This window comes from Oncorhynchus tshawytscha, linkage group LG03 (genome assembly GCF_018296145.1).
Source record: "Oncorhynchus tshawytscha isolate Ot180627B linkage group LG03, Otsh_v2.0, whole genome shotgun sequence".
Taxonomy (NCBI): domain Eukaryota; kingdom Metazoa; phylum Chordata; class Actinopteri; order Salmoniformes; family Salmonidae; genus Oncorhynchus; species Oncorhynchus tshawytscha.
This window is the reverse complement of record NC_056431.1, coordinates 20,531,113-20,546,218: the sequence shown is the minus strand read 5'-3', so window position 1 is coordinate 20,546,218 and position 15,106 is coordinate 20,531,113.

Below are 15,106 nucleotides of genomic sequence, written 5' to 3'. Positions count from 1 at the left end.
ATTGGCCTAGCGTCTTCTGGGTTAGGGAGGGTTTGGCCAGTAGGGAAATCCTTGTCTCATTGCGCACTAGTGACTCCTGTGGCGGGCCGGGCGCAGTGCGTGCTAACCAAGGTTGCATGGTGTTTCCTCTGACACATTGGTGCGGCGCTGTGTTAAGAAGCAGTGCGGCTTGGTTGGGTTGTGTATCTGAAGACGCATGACATTCAACCTTCGTCTTTCCCGAGCCTGTACGGGAGTTGTAGCGATGAGACAAGATAGTAGCTACTAAATAATTGGATAGAAAAGGGGGTTAAAAAAAAGAACATCTCTGGAGAGACCTGAAAATAGCTGTGCAGCAGTGCTCCCCAACCAGCTTGACAGAGGATCTACAGAGAAGAAAAAAATCAAAACCTGTTTTTGCTTTGTCATTATGGGGTGTAGATTGGTGAGGGGGGAAAAACAATTTAAGCAATTTTAGAATAACAAAATGTGGGAAGGGTCAAGGGTGCTAAATACTTTCCGAATGCACTGTATATGAACAGATTTCAATAAGATTTCATGTTGCTAAAATGCTGTCACTGCCACTTTTAAAAGTGATTTTTTATTTAACTGAATATGGTTGTCAGTCTCTTTTGTCCAATAGAAAAATAACCACGTTTTAACTTTGATTCTCACAGCTGGTGTCAGTTCCCATTTGTTAGGTGTGGAATGAGCACGGCAACCGATACATATGTAAAAGTGGAATGCATTTTAAGTTCTCCATGATTCATATGCAAGCATTACTTAGGTGTATATCAGGTTTCTGTTTGTGTATTCATTGGATGGATGTCACAGAGTCAACATTGAAGTAGGGATGGTGTTGTTATGCACTGCTTCGTGTAGTCAGGGAAGTTGAGGGAACCATAGAGGCAATCAACTGGGAGACAGACATCATATTGAGTTCTGGATGCTGGTTGGATGTTTGAAGATACTGAAGTTGAGCCTCACTGTTTAGTGTATGTCACTGTGTTAAATAAGGGCTCAATGAAATGTGGATGAAATTAGATGTCTCATTGGCCAGTGCAGATCTCATCAAAGCAGAAAGGTCAGTGTTCTGAGAGCTTTCACTATCTACAGCAAGACCCTCCCCCTCTCATCACTGTGATAATCTCTCTCTCGCTCTCTCTCTCTCTCTCTCACTCCATTTGCCTTCCACTCTTCCAATCCTCTCTCCTTCCATCTTCTTCGCATTCCTCCTTTAGCTTACTCCTCTGTCTGCCTGTCTTCTTTTTCTATCTCTTTCTCTTTTCTTCTTCGTCCTGTTGTCTTCTGCTAGTGTGACAGTGATACTGGGAAGTAGCAACCGTCTATTGTTCACACAAGCGTTTCATACATTGACACAGTCCTGGTGTCTCGTAGAATAGATCTCACTAACAAATCAAAATCAAATCAAATTTATTTATATAGCCCTTCGTACATCAGCTGATATCTGACCCCGCAGCTGACCCCGCCCTGTGCAACTGGGTACTGGACTTCCTGACGGGCCGCCCCCAGGTGGTGAGGGTAGGCAACAACATCTCCTCCCCGCTGATCCTCAACACTGGGGCCCCACAAGGGTGCGTTCTGAGCCCTCTCCTGTACTCCCTGTTCACCCACGACTGCGTGGCCATGCACGCCTCCAACTCAATCATCAAGTTTGCGGACGACACAACAGTGGTAGGCTTGATTACCAACAACGACGAGACGGCCTACAGGGAGGAGGTGAGGGCCCTCGGAGTGTGGTGTCAGGAAAATAACCTCACACTCAACGTCAACAAAACTAAGGAGATGATTGTGGACTTCAGGAAACAGCAGAGGGAACACCCCCCATCCACATCGATGGAACAGTAGTGGAGAGGGTAGCAAGTTTTAAGTTCCTCGGCATACACATCACAGACAAACTGAATTGGTCCACTCACACAGACAGCATCGTGAGGAAGGCGCAGCAGCGCCTCTTCAACCTCAGGAGGCTGAAGAAATTCGGCTTGTCACCAAAAGCACTCACAAACTTCTACAGATGCACAATCGAGAGCATCCTGGCGGGCTGTATCACCGCCTGGTATGGCAACTGCACCGCCCTCAACCGTAAGGCTCTCCAGAGGGTAGTGAGGTCTGCACAACGCATCACCGGGGGCAAACTACCTGCCCTCCAGGACACCTACACCACCCGATGCTACAGGAAGGCCATAAAGATCATCAAGGACATCAACCACCCGAGCCACTGCCTGTTCACCCCGCTGCCATCCAGAAGGCGAGGTCAGTACAGGTGCATCAAAGCTGGGACCGAGAGACTGAAAAACAGCTTCTATCTCAAGGCCATCAGACTGTTAAACAGCCACCACTAACATTGAGTGGCTACTGCCAACACACTGTCAATGACACTGACTCTACTCCAGCCACTTTAATCATGGGAATTGATGGGAAATGATGTAAATATATCACTAGCCACTTTAAACAATGCTACCTTATATAATGTTACTTACCCTACATTGTTCATCTCATATGCATACGTTGATACTGTACTCTATATCATCGACTGCATCCTTATGTAATACATGTATCACTAGCCACTTTAACTATGCCACTTGGTTTACATACTTATCTCATATGTATATACTGTACTCGATATCATCTACTGTATCTTGCCTATGCTGCTCTGTACCATCACTCATTCATATATCCTTATGTACATATTCTTTATCCCCTTACACTGTGTATGACAGTAGTTTTTTTTTTTTTTTTTTTTGGAATTGTTAGTTAGATTACCTGCTCGTTATTACTGCATTGTCGGAACTAGAAGCACAAGCATTTCGCTACACTCGCATTAACATCTGCTAACCATGTGTATGTGACAAATAAAATTTGATTTGATTTGATTTGATTTGATATCTCAAAGTGCTGCACAGAAACCCAGCCTAAAACCCCAAACAGCAAGCAATGCAGGTGTTGAAGCACGTTGGCTAGGAAAAACTCCCTAGAAAGGCCAAAATCTAGGAAGAAACCTAGAGAGGAACCAGGCTATGAGGGGTGGCCAGTCCTCTTCTGGCTGTGCCGGGTGGAGATTATAACAGAACATGGTCAAGATGTTCAAATGTTCATAAATGACCAGCATGGTCAAATAATAGGTCTGGGACAGGTAGCACGTCCGGTGAACAGGTCAGGATTCCATAGCCGCAGGCAGAACAGTTGAAACTGGAGCAGCAGCACGGCCAGGTGGACTGGGGACAGAAAGGAGTCATCGTGCCAGGTAGTCCTGAGGCATGGTCCTAGTGCTCAGGTCCTCCGAGAGAGAGAAAGAAAGAGAGAAAGAGAGAATTAGAGAGAGCATACTTAAATTCACACAGGACACAGGATAAGACAGGAGAAGTACTCCAGATATAACAAACAGACCCTAGCCCCCTGACACATTAACTACTGCAGCATAAATACTGGAGGCTGAGACAGGAGGGCTCAGAAGACACTGTGGCCCATTCCAATGACACCCCTGGACAGGGCCAAACAGGAAGGATATAACCCCACCCACTTTGCCAAAGCACAGCCCCCAAACCACTAGAAGGATATCTTCAACCACCAACTTACCATCCTGAGACAAGGCCGAGTATAGCCCACAAAGATCTCCGCCACGGCACAACCCAAGGGGGGGCGCCAACCCAGACAGGAAAATCACATCAGTGACTCAACCCACTCAAGTGACGCACCCCTCCTAGGGACGGCATGAAAGAGCACCAGTAAGCCAGTGACTCAGCCCCTGTAATAGGATTAGAGGCAGAGAATCCCAGTGGAAAGAGGGGAACCGGCCTGGCAGAGACAGCAAGGGCGGTTCGTTGCTCCAGAGCCATTCCGTTCACCTTCACACTCCTGGGCCAGACTCCACTCAAGCATATGACCCACTGAAGAGATGAGTCTTCAGTAAAGACTTAAAGGTTGAGACCGAATTTGCATCTCTCATATGGGTAGGCAGACCATTCCATAAAAATGGAGCTCTATAGGAGAAAGCCCTGCCTCCAGCTGTTTGCTTAGAAATTCTAGGGACAATTAGGAGGCCTTCGTCTTGTGACCGTAGCGTATGTGTAGGTATGTACGGCAGGACCAAATCAGAGAGATAGGTAGGAGCAAGCCCATGTAATGCTTTGTAGGTTAGCAGTAAAAACCTTGAAATCAGCCCTTGCCTTGACAGGAAGCCAGTGTAGGGAGGCTAGCACTGGAGTAATATGATCAAATTTTGGGGTTCTAGTCAGGATTTAGCACTAACTGAAGTTTATTTAGTGCTTTATCCGGGTAGCCGGAAAGTAGAGCATTGCAGTAGTCTAACCTAGAAGTAACAAAAGCATGGATTAATTTTTCTGCATAATTTTCAGACAGAAAGTTTCTGATTTTTGCAATGTACGTAGATGGAAAAAAGCTGTCCTTGAAACAGTCTTGATATGTTTGTCAAAAGAGAGATCAGGGTCCAGAGTAACGCCGAGGTCCTTCACAGTTTTATTTGAGACGACTGTACAACCATTAAGATTAATTGTCAGATTCAACAGAAGATCTCTTTGTTTCTTGGGACCTAGAACAAGCATCTCTGTTTTGTCCGAGTTTAAAAGTAGAACATTTGCAGCCATCCACTTCCTTATGTCTGAAACACAGGCTTCTACGAGGGCAATTTTGGGGCTTCACCATGTTTCATTGAAATATACAGATGTGTGTCATCCGCATAGCAGTGAAAGTTAACATTATGTTTCCGGATGACATCACCAAGAGGTAAAATATATAGTGAAAACAGTAGTGGTCCTAAAACGGAACCTTGAGGAACACTGAAATTTACAGTTGATTTGTCAGAGGACAAGCCATTCACAGAGACAAACTGATATCTTTTCGACAGATAAGATCTAAACCAGGCCAGAACTTGTCCGTGTAGACCAATTTGGGTTTCCAATCTCTCCAAAAGAATGTGGTGATCAATGGTATCAAAAGCAGCACTAAGGTCTAGGAGCACGAGGACAGATGCAGAGCCTCGGTCTGATGCCATTAAAAGGTAATTTACGGGCCTCCCGGGTGGTGCAGTGGTTAAGGGCGCTGCAGCACCAGCTGTGCCATCAGAGTCCCTGGGTTCGCGCCCAGGCTCTGTCGTAACCGGCCACGACCAGCAGGTCCATGGGGCGATACATAATTGGCCTAGCATCGTCCGGGTTAGGGAGGGCTTGGTCGGTAGTGATGTCCATGTCTCATCGCGCACCAGTGACTCCTGTGGCGGGCCGGGCGCAGTGCGCGCTAACCAAGGTTGCCAGGTGCACGGTGTACTCTCCGACACATTGGTGCGGCTGGCTTCCGGGTTGGATGCGCGCTGTGTTAAGAAGCAGTACGGCTGGTTGGGTTGTGTATCGGAGGACGCATGACTTTCAACCTTCGTCTCTCCTGAGCCCGTACGGGAGTTGTAGCGATGAGACAAGATAGTAGCTACTACAACAATTGGATACCACGAAATTGGGGAGAAAATAAAAAATCTATAACTTAAAAAAAAAAAAGGTCATTTACCACCTTCACAAGTGCAGTCTCAGTGCTATGATGGGGTCTAAAACCAAACTGAAGCATTTCGTAAACTTTGTTTGTCTTCAGGAAGGCAATGAGTTGCTGCGCAACAGCCTTTTCTAAAAATGTTGAGAGGAATGGAAGATTCGATATAGGCCGATAGTTTTTGATATTTTCTGGGTCAAGGTTTGGCTTTTTCAAGAGAGGCTTTATTACTGCCACTTTTAGTGAGTTTGGTACACATCTGGTGGATAGAGAGCCATTTATTATGTTCAACATAGGAGGGCCAAGCACAGGAAGCAGCTCTTTCAGTAGTTTAGTTGGAATAGAGTCCAGTATGCAGCTTGAAGGTTTAGAGGCCATGATTATTTTCATCATTGTGTCAAGAGATATAGTACTAAAACACTTGAGTGTCTCTCTTGATTCTAGGTCCTGGCAGAGTTGTGCAGACTCAGGACAACTGAGCTTTGAAGGAATACGCAGATTTAAAGTGGAGTACGTAATTTGCTTTCTAATAATCATGATATTTTCCTCATGAATTTATTACTGCTGAAGTGAAAGCCATCCTCACTTGGGGAATGCTGCTTTTTAGTTAGCTTTGCGACAGTATCAAAAATACATTTTGGATTGTTCTTATTTTCCTCAATTAAGTTGGAAAAATAGGATGATCGAGCAGCAGTAAGGGCTCTTCGATACTGCACAGTACTGTCTTTCCAAGCTAGTCGGAAGACTTCCAGTTTGGTGTGGCGCCATTTCCGTTCCAATTTTCTGGAAGCTTACTTCAGAGCTCGGGTATTTTCTGTATACGAGGGAGCTAGTTTCTTATGAGAAATGTTTTTAGTTTTTAGGGGTGCAACTGCATCTAGGGTATTGTGCAAGGTTAAATTGAGTTCCTCAGTTAGGTGGTAAACTGATTTTTGTCCTCTGACGTCCTTGGGTAGGCAGAGGGAGTCTGGAAGGGCATCAAGGAATCTTTGTAACTAAACAGGTAAATACAGTTAGTCCTAGTTGCTTTCCCTACTGTGCTGAGTCAAATGGGGCAGACATTTTAACATTAGTTTCCATTTTAGTTTTAGGATGGGGAAGGGAAAAGTAAGTTGAGTGTTGAAGAAGTAGGTTGCAATTTGAAATATAGGTTTGTTATTAATCAAATATAACAGTTGGCACTGAATCACATTGGTTGTACAGTTGACACATTTTTTTTTTAGTTTGACCCAAAGAGTCATTTTTTTTCTAGTGTGGTTGGTGTACATGTCTTGGATATTGCAGTTAGGTTTTTTCTTATTCTTTAGCGCTGTAGACTAATGTTTTCCTTCTCCGCTCTCCATCTGATGTGGAATGTATTTGCTTGCCTGATGTCGGTATTACAGTCTAGGACACGGGCTCACCTCAAAGCCAAGGTGTTAGCACTGTTTCCAACCCTTTGCCATTACTCAACGACAGTCGAGTTAGTGTCGACTACAAGCTCTCCTCCATTCAGTTAGTTCCCTGACTGGTAATTACAGCATTGTGATCTGTGTGTCCGCCTAACAAACAGCCCACCGCTCATGATTGGCCAGCTCAAGGGCGACCGGGCAGCCCACCCTGTCCGCTGCCATTGCTCAACTGTCGGTCCCGGTTCACCGCCGTTCACGCACCCTCCCTGATTCCATGACTCTCCTGCCAGGTGCTATCCTCCTTCACCCTGCCAGGTGCTATCCTCCTTCACCCTGCCAGGGAAGACACATCAGGATGTTTCCACAGGATGTTTCCACATGTATCTTGGTGATCGAGTTGGCAATGGAAAATAGATTTGAATATCCAATAAAGTGCATCTTTCCTTGCTAATCTTGACAGAGGCAGGGGGAGGATGGAGGATGCGTCCATTTATCTTGCAGCTCCTTGGCGGGCCAGGGCATTTATTAGGATTTACGTGTCACTCGATGACAAGGTGCACATTCTTTCCGTTCATTATGGGTTGGATGATAACGGTTCGAAAACAGTTAATAACCTCGGTTATGTATTTTATTGAGTTAAACATTGTCGAATTTACGATTGGGACGAGGCCCACAGAGAAAACCATACAACTACAATACCCAATGGAATGTATAAGGATGTGTAGAAAAATATCTGTTTTCCAGGAGGGGTTCTTGTTTGGCCTGCATCATGTATCATAATGTTATGAATCAATTCATGGCAGTACCTGGACATGTCAGAACAAATTCGTTTTGAGTTCAATTATGTGCACACACACTGGATCGAAATAACTAATGTATGTTCACGCTATCTATGAATAACATATTAACGGTATAACACATTTAGTGATGAGCCGTGCAGCTATGGGATGTGACTATAGCGATAATGAGATATCTGCAGAACTCATCCTTTGTAAGGATATTAATGACCTCATGATTGAATGTTGCACTAGTGTCATCAAGTTAGCCAAATAGGGTAAAATATTGGGGGGTTGCATTAGTTCTACAGTGGAGAATTTCCTCTTGTTGTACTCAAATCCAGGAATGATTCAAATGGATTAAATAAGCAAAACAACCATTGTCTCACATATTTTACAATAGCAACCCATATGGACCAGCCTAGAAAGTTTGTTTTGGGCTAACAATATTGGGTGTCATCGATGACGTGCTTGACTGGAGAGACTGAATCCCTTCGTTTTGTACTTCCCTCAGCCAAGCGGTGTTATGGAAAAATACTAACAGTGGGGGATCCAAGATGGAGATAGATTGTTCAAAGTCCTAGTCACATCAGTTTTTCATGAGTAAGCAAAACTGGAATCGACGATTTGATTCTATGACAGTTGGCTCTGGTTTCTGATGGGAGGAAAAGTTGAAGGAAGTGTTCCCTGCAGGAGAAGCTAGATAACTGAGGCTTGGTTAGGTTCTGCTGATCAAATCCACAATGTCTCTTTAATTACTTGCCTGCACACTCAGCAACCTCCTCAGAATACGTCTGCACATTTCAGCTAAGATCCAACTCATTTCTGTGTGGCGCAAATCAAATCCATATTGACCCGGCGTCCTGAAGGCTTGGTGAGCTGAGGAGGCTGCCAATCGATAACCCCCACAGCTCAGATCGGCTTTAGCACTGAGACGCCATCTGTCCGTCACCCCACTACCTCTGTGATTCATAGCAGCTAAAACTCCCCACTCATGTCAGCAGCAATTAAGCTCTGGCTGTGCCAACTGTAATAGAGAAAAATAGATGTTGAGATGAGATCCAATCAGTTAAGGAGGGAGATTTTTCTCGTAAGACACTTTCCCTGAAATGTCCTTCATGAAGCTGTGTCATTTGACACTGTCATGAGAATGACATAGCTTATGCTATGAGCAGCCATAAAACTGTAATCAGTGTGTGTGACAAATGACATGGCACTGTTCTCCATTGCAGCAGTACGCAACGGATAACCATGATCAGGTGATTGGCTACATCCCTAGCCAATCATAATTCATCATGGGCAACCACACACTGGACCCATCCAACCAATTTATCCTATTCGCGGTACTTGTCCTGAGTAATATAATAAATGTGTGTGTGTTTTTTGTTTGGTTTCTGTTTCTACCCAACGTTGCTTAACTTCCACCCAGTTTAGCCCAGTTGACATTTTCTGGTCCTCATGAAGTTGATGTTTAAATAGCAAAGCCATCTTCCACAGCATGTACTTTGTCTTTTAGGCCGTTCTCTCGGCCCTAGATTTGCGTGAGTTTCTAACAAGAGCTCCCAACTGGTTGGAATCCGACGATGTCAAGTCCACATCAGTATCCAATTAGAAGCTGTTAAAGCTTGGAACCTCTCCCGTCGAGTTTGGCTCGGCTAAAAGTTCAGAGCCGTTGCTTTTTCTCGTCCAATGTCAAGAGGAGAAGAACACTCCCCTGTTAGCCCAGCAGTAAAAGAGCTGGCAGACAAAGCTCAAACGAGATTACATTTGTTTGAAACGCCTGTTTTCAGAGATCACATCATCCCCAAACCTCTGGATGTTTAATTCCCATCTTACAAGGGAACAATAATATGTAAGATGCATTCTTTTGCCATATTTCTCCTGCCATGGAGTGACTTCATAACTCTGTATAGTGTTGTACAGTGCTGTGAAAAAGTATTTGCCCTCTGTCTGATTTTCACATTTTTGAATATTTTTTGATACTGAATGTTATCAGATCTTCAACCAAAACCTAATATTAGATAAAGGGAGCATGAATTTACAATAACAAACCATTTGTTTAACTTTTATTTATTTGATTAACAAAGTTATGCAACACCCGATTCCCCTGGGTGAGAAAGTAATTGCCCCCTTACACTCAATAACTGGTTGTGCCACCTTTGGCCGCAATGACTGCAACCAAATGCTTTCCATTTGCTATGGAGGATGCTGAGTTGTAACTCAGCGACATTTGTGGGTTTTCAAACATGAACTGCTCATTTCTAGTCCTGCCACAACATCTCAATTGGGATTTTGTCTGGAATTTAACTAGGCCTTTCCAAAACTTCAAATGTGTTCCCTTTTCTACATCTTCATGTAGACTTGATTGTGTGTTGAGGATCATTGTCTTGCTGCATGACCCAGTTGCGCTTCAGCTCACAGACGGATGGCCTGACATTCTCCTGTAGAAATCTCTGATACAGAGCAGAATTCATGGTTCCTTCAAGCAAGGCAAGTCATCCAGGTCCTGAGGCAGCAAAGCATCCCCAAAACATCACACTACCACCACCATGCTTGACTGTTGGTATAAGGTTCTTACTGTGGAATGCAGTGTTTAGTTTTCGCCAGGCATAATGGAACCGTGTCGTCCAAACGAGCAGTTCATGCTTGAAATCCCACAAATGTCGCTGAGTTACTGCAGTTCTGTATGCAGGAGTAGGACACGATTCCTCTACAGCGACGTGAGCGACTGATCAACAACTACAGGAAGCGTTTGGTTGGAGTCCTTGCAGCTTAAGGTGGCACAACCAGTTATTGAGTGTAAGGGGCAATACTTTTTCACTGTGGGGCATTGGGTGTTGCATAACTTGGTTTATGAAATAAAGGAAATAAGTATGTCGTGGTGGTGTTATTTGTTCACTCGGATTCTCTTTATCTAATATTAGGTTTTGGAAGAAGATCTGATAACATTCAGTATCAAAAATATGCAAAAGTAGAGAACATTAGAAAGGGGGCAAGTACTTTTTCACGACACTGTATGTACAGTGTATGCAATCGCAGGTATTTGAATAGAGCAATACACAAAATGGTCTAAGGCTACATATGTATAATAGATTTAGCCATAGCCATTTGAACATACAGTGCATTCGGAAAGTATTCAGACCCCTTGACTTTTCACACATTTTGTTACGCTACAGCCTTTATTCTAGAAGTGATTTTAAAATGTTTTTCCCTCATCAGTCTACACACAATACCCCACAATGATGAAGTAAATACAGGCTTTTAGACATTTTTTCAAATGTATATAAAGAAACAACTGAAATATCACATTGACATAAGTATTCAGACCCTTTACTCAGTACTTTGTTGAAGCACCTTTGGCAGTGGTTACAGCCTCGAGTTGTCTTGGGAATGACGCTACAAGCTTGGCACACCCGTAATTGGGGAGTTTCCACCATTCTTCTCTGCATATCCTCTCAAGCTCTGTCAGGTTGGATGGGGAGCATCGCTGCACATCTATTTTCAGGTCTCTCCAGAAATGTTAGATCAGGTTCAGGTCCGGGCTCTGGCTGGGCCACTCAAGGACAATCAGAGCCACTCTTGCGTTGTCTTGGGTGTGTGCTTAGGGTCTTTGTCCTGTTAGAAGGTGAACCTTCACCCCAGTCCGAGGTCCTGAACGCTCTGGAGCAGGTTTTCATCAAGGATCTCTCTGTACTTTGCTCCGTTCATCTTACCCTCAATCCTGACTAGTCTTCCAGTCCCTGCCGCTGAAAAACATTCCCACAAAATGATGCTGCCACCACCATGCTTCACCGTAGAGATGGTGCCAGGTTTCCTCCAGAAATGATGTTTGGCATTGAGGCTAAAGACTTTAATGTTGGTTTCATCAGACCAGAGAATCTTGTTTCTCATGGTCTGAGAGTCCTTTAGGAGCCTTTTGGCAAAGTTGATTGTCATGTGCTTTTTACTGAGGAGTGGCTTCTGTCTGGCCACTCCACCTTAAAGGCCTGATTGGTGGAGTGCTGCAGAGATGGTTGTCCTTCTGGAATGTTCTGCCATCTCCACAGTGGAATTCTATCAAAGTGACCATCAGGTTCTTGGACACCTCCCTGGCCAATGCCTTTCTCCCCCAATTGCTTGGTTTGGCCCGGGCGGCCAGCTTTAAGAATAGTCTTTGTGGTTCCAATCTTCTTCTATTTAAGAATGATGGAGGCCACTGTGTTCTTGGGGACCTTCAATGCTGCAGAAATATTCTGAGCCTCGACACAATCCTGTCTCGGAGCTCTACAGACAATTTCATCGACCTCATGGCTTGGTTTTTGCTCTGGCGTGCACTGTCACCTGTAGGACCTTATATAGACAGGTGTGTGTATTTCCAAATCATGTCCAATCAATTGAATGTACCACAGGTGGACTCCAATCATCTCTAGGATGATCAATGGAAACAAGATGCACCTGAGTTCAATTTCAAGGCTCATAGCAAAGGGTCTGAATACTTGAATTAATTTGCAAACATTTCTGAAAACCTGTTTTCACTTTGTCATTATGGGGTATTGTGTGTAGATTGTGAAAATGTTTTTATTTAACCCATTTATAATAAAGCTGTAACGTAAAAAATCTGGAAAAGGGGAATACTTTCCAAATGCACTGCGTCTCATTCTTTTCTGCACACATAATCATGCCTTTCCCCTTTGTGTATTCCCTTGACAACATCACCCCCACCGTCTATTCATTTCCATTTCTCTCTCTATTTATTTTCCTTTGATTCAAACCAGTCAGATCTATTTGTAGTGGGAAACATTTGTCTGAGGGGATGTTGTTTTTAGTGGCGTGATAAGCTCTTGACACCAATGTGTGTTAGACTGCAGTAATTCTCTGTCCTCTGGAGATCAATACTTCCCTCCTTTCCTTCCAACTGCTCCTCTTACAAGCTGTAAAAGCAGATAAAGGAGAGAAGAAAGGAAAAAGAGGGGGACGGAGATAGGGAGAGAGAACAAGTACATTAAAGAATATGGAATTGTTTTGAATGCCGGAACCTGTCTTGCCTGTATTCGGTTGGCTCTGTGATGTTCAGTGATAAAGTGAGGAGTGGGTGGATGAGGGAACTTTCCCCAAACTCTATCTAACTATGTCCATCGGGGTACTTTATCCCAGCAAAGTGATGTGCTTCAAATCACCCAACTGGGTACAGAGCTGTAGTGCACACACGTGGTGCAGATGATGGGACCGTGATGTGGTTGCTTTGTTCTTCACTGCTGAGAAAATAAATTACTGGATGATAACGTCATTGATTGATAACTGAAGCAGATTGCTAAAATATGATTAGAAAAATTGTTGAAATATATTGTGCGCCAGTTTTGTTTAAATGGCCTCCTACTGCTGTTGGGCTTGGCTGAGACTCAAATAGAAAATATAGAGCATATAGGGCCCAAACCATCTCTATCATGTAAAAGGTGTTTCTGCATATTTTTGTAGGTGGTTTGAAATGCTACTTTGCGAGCATTCTACCCTCTAGGTATATGAATGGTATCTCCCTGCTGTACACTATTGACCTGATGATGTAAAACACATGCTGAGGAAATGGTGGGAACCCAAGTTTTACTCCCAGAAGGCACTGCAGGAGGGAAGTGGGCCAAATTGCCGTCCTCACACATGGAGGGATTACACACAACTTATGGTCCTGTTTGCATGTGATGTTTCATTTCATAAATTATCTGTAACTGTCAACTATCATCAGCGTAATATGCAGTTTACCTACCGAGCTTGTGGTTAAGTTAACATGGCCAATGGTGTTAAGTTTCCAGTGCTGTGGTTGTGATATTTTCTGTCTTTAAATGACTCATGTTCTTGAAAGAGTTTGACCCTAGTACTGTTTCTACATCTTCTGCGGTTGTCATGACAGTTCGACTCTGTACCCACAACACAGTTCCAACAGTATATTACAAAATCTTGCATTGCAACAAGTTTGTCAGTATAGACAGCATCTATGAATATTCACACGATGCCTTGCATACATTGTTTTCAGAGAATTGTGGGGTTTGACTAACGCTGAGACTAGGGTTTGAGTACCAAACGGTATGGCCTAATAAAGGACACAACCAGAATGACATGCCTGAAGGGAATTTCTCTCTGGTGGGTTTATTCACTTATTCAATTTGTTTATCAAAATGCAGTGGCGTAAAGTATCAAGGCACAAGGCGAGACCCAGATGCAGACACAGGAGGCAGATGGTTGGAGTCTTACAGTGTTTATTAATCCAAAGGGGTGGGCAAGAGAATGGTTGTGGACAGGCAAAAAGGACATTACCGGATCAGAGTCCTGGAGGTTCAGAGTGGCAGACAGGCTCGTGGTCAAGGCAGGCAGAATGATCAGGCAGGGGGGTACAGAGTCCAGAAACAGGCAAGGGTCAAAACCAGGACTAGAAAAAGGAGAATGCAAAAAGCAGGAGAATGGGAAAAACGATGGTTGACTTGGCAACATACAAGATGAACTGACACAGAAAGACAGGAAACACAGAGATACACTGGGGAAAATAAGAGACACCTGGAGGGGGTGGAGACAATCACAGGAACAGGTGAAACAGAGACATGGCGTGACAGTAAAGAACTGAAGTAAAAATACTTTACAGTACGACTTGAATATTTTTTGGGGGGGTATCTGTACTTTACTTTACAATTTGTATTTTTGATAACTTTTACTTCACTACATTCTACATAACCACACTACACACTACATAACCTCTAGGTAGGTAGGGCTGGGGTCTGAACGGATAGTTCAGAGCTTCTGCTCTGTCTATAACCTCTAGGTAGGTAGGGCTGGGGTCTGAACGAATAGTTCAGAGCTTCTGCTCTTTTCTATAACCTGTAGGTAGGTAGGACTGGGGTCTGAACGGATAGTTCAGAGCTTCTGCTCTGTCTATAACCTCTAGGTAGGTAGGGCTGGGGTCTGAACGGATAGTTCAGAGCTTCTGCTCTGTCTATAACCTCTAGGTAGGTAGGGCTGGGGTCTGAACGAATAGTTCAGAGCTTCTGCTCTTTTCTATAACCTGTAGGTAGGTAGGACTGGGGTCTGAACGGATAGTTCAGAGCTTCTGCTCTGTCTATAACCTGTAGGTAGGTAGGACTGGGGTCTGAACGAATAGTTCAGAGCTTCTGCTCTGTCTATAACCTGTAGGTAGGTAGGACTGGGGTCTGAACGGATAGTTCAGAGCTTCTGCTCTGTCTATAACCTGTAGGTAGGTAGGGCTGGGGTCTGAACGGATAGTTCAGAGCTTCTGCTCTTTCTATAACCTGTAGGTAGGTAGGACTGGGGTCTGAACGGATAGTTCAGAGCTTCTGCTCTGTCTATAACCTCTAGGTAGGTAGGACTGGGGTCTGAACGGATAGTTCAGAGCTTCTGCTCTGTCTATAACCTGTAGGTAGGTAGGACTGGGGTCTGAACGGATAGTTCAGAGCTTCTGCTCTG